The sequence below is a fragment of the Condylura cristata genome, unplaced genomic scaffold, assembly GCF_000260355.1.
Source record: "Condylura cristata isolate star-nosed mole 26May11 unplaced genomic scaffold, ConCri1.0 scaffold00015, whole genome shotgun sequence".
In the NCBI taxonomy this organism is placed as follows: Eukaryota; Metazoa; Chordata; class Mammalia; order Eulipotyphla; family Talpidae; genus Condylura; species Condylura cristata.
In genome coordinates, this window is record NW_004567116.1 from 49,247,206 (window position 1) to 49,254,241 (window position 7,036).

The following is a 7,036-nucleotide window of genomic DNA, read 5'->3' on the forward strand; positions in this document are numbered from 1 at the left end:
AGATTAAGGAAGAGTGAGATTCAATTTTACCTCTATGGGACAAAATTTTTCTTTCCATGTAGAAAAAAATAATCGTTTTCACTGCTATCAGTTATTGACAACTTAGAAAGTTCTGAAAGTAGTTAAAAGATAATGAGTAAAGTAGTAATAACTTGGGTAGATATACTTCTTAAGATACCCAAAATTCTTTTTATTTATTCCTCTTGCACCCTTAGGGTAACACTTTCATCTACATGGGCCAACAGTGCTCCCCAGTGCCATAACCACATTGCTATCAACAGAAAGGGAGGAAAGTAATGTCCCTTCCCTTTAGAAGTATACCCAGGAAATTGTGTATGTAGTTCTGATCACATTCTATTGGCCAGAATTTAGTCATATATCCATTACTTGTCACAGAGAGGTTAGCAAATGTGTTTGTTTGTCAACCTAAAAATTGAGGATGATTTCATTCAGAATATAGAAAAGATATTAGAGGATGATTAATAGTCTTTAGCTAAAGGACCTAAGCTAAGATATTGGGTTTAAGTGAATAAATAAATGAAAATAAAGCACCTCAATTACTCTATTGGAAAGTTTGACCTTGAAGGGAAGTGGAGGTACATTATGAACAGGAACAAAGTCAGACTGAGGGAAGTAAGGAAGGACTAATCTTTAACTGGATGTTTCCTTTAACTCCCAAGTTCACAGCACAACCTCTCTGTTCCATGCATCCTTGCTAAGCATCTCATTTTTCTCTAACCTAAGCATCTCATTTTTCTCTAACTCTTATACTTCTCAATGGAATACCTTTCTTTCTCACTTCTGATTTTGTGTGCATGCCTTATCTCACCTGTAGGCCTTCAGTATCTCATTTACCTTTTTTAAGAGCTTCTAGTACATTGACTTGCCCAAAGTTGACATCTTTATCAATAAACACCTTCCTCTCTATAGGTTTTTCTTTATTACAAAATAAGAGTCTTGTATATCTTTCAATTTCAATAGCCCAGGAGATAGTTTTATCAAATCTTCAAAGAACTAAGACCAAATGCTTCCACAAAGCTGAACAAGAGGGATTATTTCCAAACACATACTACGAGGTCAACATTACTCTGACACTAAAATGACAAGGACATTACACAAAAGCACACCCCTACAGGCTAATATCCCTGATTAACATATATGCAAAAATCCTCAACAAATCTTAGCAAGTAGAATCCAACAATAAGTGAAATAAATCATACATTATGACCAAGTAAATTTTTTCCTCATATGCAAGGATAGTTCAATATATGCAAATTAATCAATGTAGTTCCTAATATTAATAAAAGGAAAGACAAAGATCATATGATAACCAATATAGGCAGAAAAGGCATTTGACAAGTTTCAGCATCCATTTATAATAAAAAAAAAAGTAACTCTTGGTAAAATGGGTATAAAGTGAATATACCTAAATATACCTAAACCTGTATGTCAAACCCACAGTCAGATTAATCCTCAAGAAAAACTAAAACTTTTCTTCTAAGATCAGGTACACAACAAAGATAACCATTCTTATCACAAAGATAACCATTCTTACAACTAATATTCAAAATTGTATTGAAAATCCTAGCTGTATTGAAAATCCTAGCAAAAGAAAGTTATAAAAGGAATTCAAATTGGAAAAGATTATGTTAAATTATCATTATTACAGAACACAATAATAATGCAAAGAAAACTCTAAATATTCCTCTAAAGAACTATAGGAAACCAGAAATCAGTATAGTTATGTGGCAGGCAATGAAATCAACATACAAAAATTTGTTCCATTAATATAATCAAATAATGAACTATAAGAGAAAGAAATCAAGAAAACATTCAAAAGTTGGTTTTAAATTTTGTCTTTGACTTTGCTTTCTCTATATTACACATAAAAATAACACCATCTAATATTTGTATTTCTCCTTCTGGCTTATTTAATTTAGCATAATCCTTTTAGTTCCATCCATGTAAGGCAAATGGCATGATTATCTTTCTGACTGCCAAGTACTATACCATTGTGTATAAATACCACATCTTCTTAATGCACTCATGGATCTTAGGCACTTGGGTTGTTTCCATAGTTTAACTATAGTAATTAGTGCTGCAATAAAAATGGGAGTGCACATTGTTAATAGCAGCGATGTTTGCGATAGCCAAGATATGGAAACAACCCAAATGCCCTAAAACAGACAAACTGATACCAAATCTGTGGTATATTTACATTATGGACACTACCTACGATCAAAAAAGAAGCTCAGAGAGTTAATAGTACTCTTTGATTAGTATTAAAGTGAGATCCAGAGTTTAATAATCATGGCTTCAAATCAGATTCCATTTTTATATGTATTTACACTTAAAACTTAATCACCCTCCAGGGTAACCAGAGTGACTGGTAAGGACCCCTGAGCCCTGGAAACAGCTTGTGGAAGACAGCGCAAATCCCCAGAGAAGTAGGTAGGGAGAGGGTTCAATGAGCTATTATGGAGGATGAGAGGTGCTTTGGTGATGAGTGCACTATGGTGACTACACCTGAAGAAGACTATCCTATACTTCCCAAATACTAACAATGTTGTAAACCAAGATATGTCAATAAAAAAAATTATTTAGAAAAAAAGCCAAACAATAGGATGTCAGTTCTACTCAGGACATTAAGTCTATACTATTAGCAAGTAATATCTCAGACAAAGGTACAAATCCTGTCATTGTTACTTGTCCTTGGGTGATTCTTTTAACTTTCTGGTTGCCTACTTTCTCACCCCTTAAAAGGGGATAATAAATTCACATTATAGGAATATTGTGACAATAGGCTATTATTTATAAATAGTCTGCCATAATAATACTTTATTTTAATGCTTATAAGAATATTTGGAGTTTTGACTACATTCATCTCTTTAAATCAAATGCTTGGCATTATGTAAACACAGAAAGAGCAGAAAATAAGTCATGGTTATATCAGTTATGGACTCTATATAAAGATGAATTTTAAAATGTCTCTGCTCAATCTATCAATCATTTCAGGAGAATTATTTGGAATAATACAATAACTTGTATAATATAAATAACATCTCACCTTTCTGTGAAAAGAGTAAGGTGGGAATTGGCTCTATATAGTAATATAATGGTTGTATAGTTTTCAAAATTTTCTTTTTTCTTACTTTGGAAGAGAGAGCTTCTCCTTAAAACTTTGATTAAATCTGAGTGTTTTGACTAAAATTACCAATCATATGCAAAAAAGAAACTTCTTTACAAAAACTCTTAAATTTCTACCGAAAAATGTATTGATTTTTACATATGTAATTATAGGACAGATATTACAGAATCTATGTAAAATGTGGTATTTTAATAATTGTGTTGAGTTTTGCTCTCAGATGTAGACAAATAGGACAGCAGACTAGAATGACTGAGTTAGCCTCCCCATATTTTAATAAGACGCTGACCCTTGTCAGAAAAGACACATTTACAAATGCATACAAATAAGGACTTCCATTTACCTAATTTTAAAATTTAAATTATAGTATCCGGTCATTCATCTTCTCCCCAATCAGTCAAACAATTTTACAGGAACCTGTTTCCTAAACAAGCTCTTCTTTCAGCAACAGCCAGGAAGGTTAATCCTTAGATCCTCTATGATAGAAGTCCTTTTTGTAACTCTCCCCCAAACATCTGTTCAGTCGCTCATCATTAACATCTGTCACCCATTTTTAGGCTCAACCCAGACAAAGCTATATTTTTCTAACAAACTTTATTCCAAATTGTTACCAAGTGATTCCAACTCAGACTAATGTTACATGGGGATTGAGAAATGTCTTACTGGATTAAATTCATCTTTTACTAATGCAGCATCTAATCTGCAGCCTTGGCAAAAAAAAAAAAAAAAAATGCAGTGCCTCTGAGGAAGGGAAATTCCTCATAACATGGTAACACTTTTCTGCCTCAAATTGTTACACTCAAACCTTAATTCTCTTTAACCCCTCAGGGTTAGCATACAATATTCCATAAAATCTACACCTATGTAACTTCAACCTACCATTTGTTTTATTCTAGCCCAAGATGTGTTCTTTGCAAACTAACTTCAATAATAAAATTTAAAATGTTTTATAACATTTGATTAAATTTTCTTCATTAAAAGACAAGAAACATTAGCTCATTTGAAAAATACAGAGCAGTGATTAAACCACTCACAGATACTTCACCTGAGAGCATGGCTGTCAATATTAATTCAGGTAATTTGCTCACTGTAGCTAATGGCTGTGATACCTTATCTACCTAAAAATGTGCCCTCATAGGACTATAAGAATTAAAAGCAGGGGAGACTAGCAAGATGGCATCAGACTGAAGATGGTAGGCTCGAATCCTCTATCTATTCACAGCCAACTGGAAACAGAACAAAGCCAAAACCACTGAAGAAAAAAAAAAATCACCACATACACTAGGACCAATGTTCAAAGGAGGGGAAGGTTTCCAGAAAAGTGTAGAATGGACAAAGTGGACAGGCTGGGTAGGTTAGGTGAGCTCCTGTAAGCCAGAGAGATCTCACAAACAGCAGAGAACTGATAAGCAGCCCTGATGCTGTGGCCTGGCAGATCCCTACAACACTCAGACAGGTTCTAAAAGCTCAGTAGGCACTGGCAAGCAGTGGAGCAGCTCTCCCAAAGGGAACAGACTGGAGAGACCAACAACAAAAATATGAGTCAGCCCCACCCCAAAACAGTCACAAAAATATCTGGACATCTTCAAGGTCTTCTCCTAACTTGCTGACTCAGCATTATAAAACAGCTCTTAGTACATACAGAAGTATGCATTTTAGTATCTTAGTACATACAGAAGTATGCCAATAGATGAATAAATGAGAATAATAATGCAAAACCACAGTACCACTTTGGGAAAAAATTAAATAGGCAAACCTCTAAGTTCTAAAGATACTAATCACAATTATAAAGTAAGAATACTTCAACTAGCAAAATGGACAGATAAAAATATATAATACACAGAAATATGAGACTTCAAAGAGTACAACATCACAAGGTGAGAACAATGCTTCAGAATGAAAACCCAAAAAGTAGAAGATTAAATTTCTCTATCAGATAAAACTAAGAACTGCTATTAAAAAAAACTCAAGGAGACAGAAGAAAACTCAACAAGGCAAATATATAAGAGCACTGAGGAAGGCAAGTTAAAGAAATATAAGAGAACTCAAAAAACTCGGACACAACAAAATTCTTAAAAACAGATTATGGAGCTCAGAAACAAAAATCAATAACTGAAAAGTAGAAATTGAAGCTTTAAATGAGAAAAAAAGAAATGAGGGAGGTAAAGGGCTTAACAAATAAGATCAAGATCACTAAAGAAATCTATGGCAGTAAAACAGATCAAAAAGAGGGTTGAATTAGTGCCCTCAAAAACAGTAATGCACTGTAAACTCTGGTGGGAGAACAGAGAGAAATGAAATGTAAAAATATTTGAAGAGGTAATTTGAGAAATACCTGATATTACTAAAAAAGTCAGTATTAGAAAAATGTGCCTCCCAGATGGATGAACAAGAGTGAGGGAACAGGAGTCTATTCAAGAAAACAATACAGGAAAACTTCCCACACCTGGGGAAGGAAGCGAAAAGAAAACTGATTAGCTAAATACAATGAAAACTGCACCAAGACACATAGTGAAACTAGCAAGAGCATCAGTCAAAGAGAGAATATTGCAGACTTATGGGGAGTTGGGAGGGGGCAGGTAGTGGGGGGAACTTAAGAAATTATTATTATTATTCCAATAGAGTTTACAGCACAAATACCAGCAGAAACCCTAGAGATAGTCATAGAATACAATTGTGTATTCAATATTCATAGAATTAAAAATGCCAGGAAAACTACTATATTCTGCAAGACTTTCTGTCATATACGATGATGAAATAAAGACCTTCCCAAATAGAAGTTAAAGGACTCTGCCAACACTAGACCGCCCCTATAAGAAGTTGAAAGGAGCTTTTTTATCTAAGCCAAAGTGAAGACAACACACACAAAAATAAATAAATAAATAAATAAACAAGGAATAAATAGATAGGAACAGAAAGCTAAAGACAAAATGGCAATAACATTCCCATGTATCAACAATACCTCTAAATATAACTTTTCCAAGCATGTCAATCAGAAGTCAGAGAGTGTTTGCTTAGATCAGAAAACAAAACCCAACTTTCTGTTGTCTCCAGGAGACCCATCTGAAATCCATAATAAATAGTAGAAAACAATCCTACAATCAAATCGGACCCAAAGAAAGGCAGGGAAAGCAATATCTATGTCACATAAAACAACTTAGCATTGACAAAAGTAACAAGAGAAAGGGAGGGATATTATGTCATGAGTAAGAAGTCAATACACCAGGAAGATATAAATAACCCTCATCAATATTTATGCACCAAAGGAAGGAGCAGCAAAATATGTAAGACAATTATTAGTAAACCTAAAATCAGACATTGATGAAACACAATAGTAAGGGATTTGTGGGGGAAAAAAAAAAGTGTGCCACACTGAAGACAAGATATAAGTATGAGATAAGCAGAAATAATATGTGCTAGTTAAAAGAAGGGCATAAAGATTTTTGAGACAAATGTAAAGTTCAAGTGACTTTCCAGACTTGGTGCAGTAATGTCAGAATAAGGAGATCCTGTAGCAGAAAAAGGGTGTAGAATGATGGCCAAGGCTGGAAGAATGGGGTCAGAAGCAAGAGTCCCCAGGTTCACATTTTATGTGAACTGGGATATTTACCAAAGGAACTGGTGAGATTCATGTCCTGCTCTAAGTATTCTGATTAATGTATTTACAGAGGTCCTGTTTGGCCTTATATTATTATATGTCCTCATGAAAGCTTCAGTGTTTAAATTGTCCTTCCATATTTTAATACCCAATGGCATTTTTTTTATTATTATTATCCTTTAACAGGATGAAAAATTGAAACTCACTAAGTTTATATCTTTGGGCATTAATTAAACCCTCATCCCTAATCAAGAATGCAATATCCAGCTCTACTTCTAGACACTCTCAGAAGA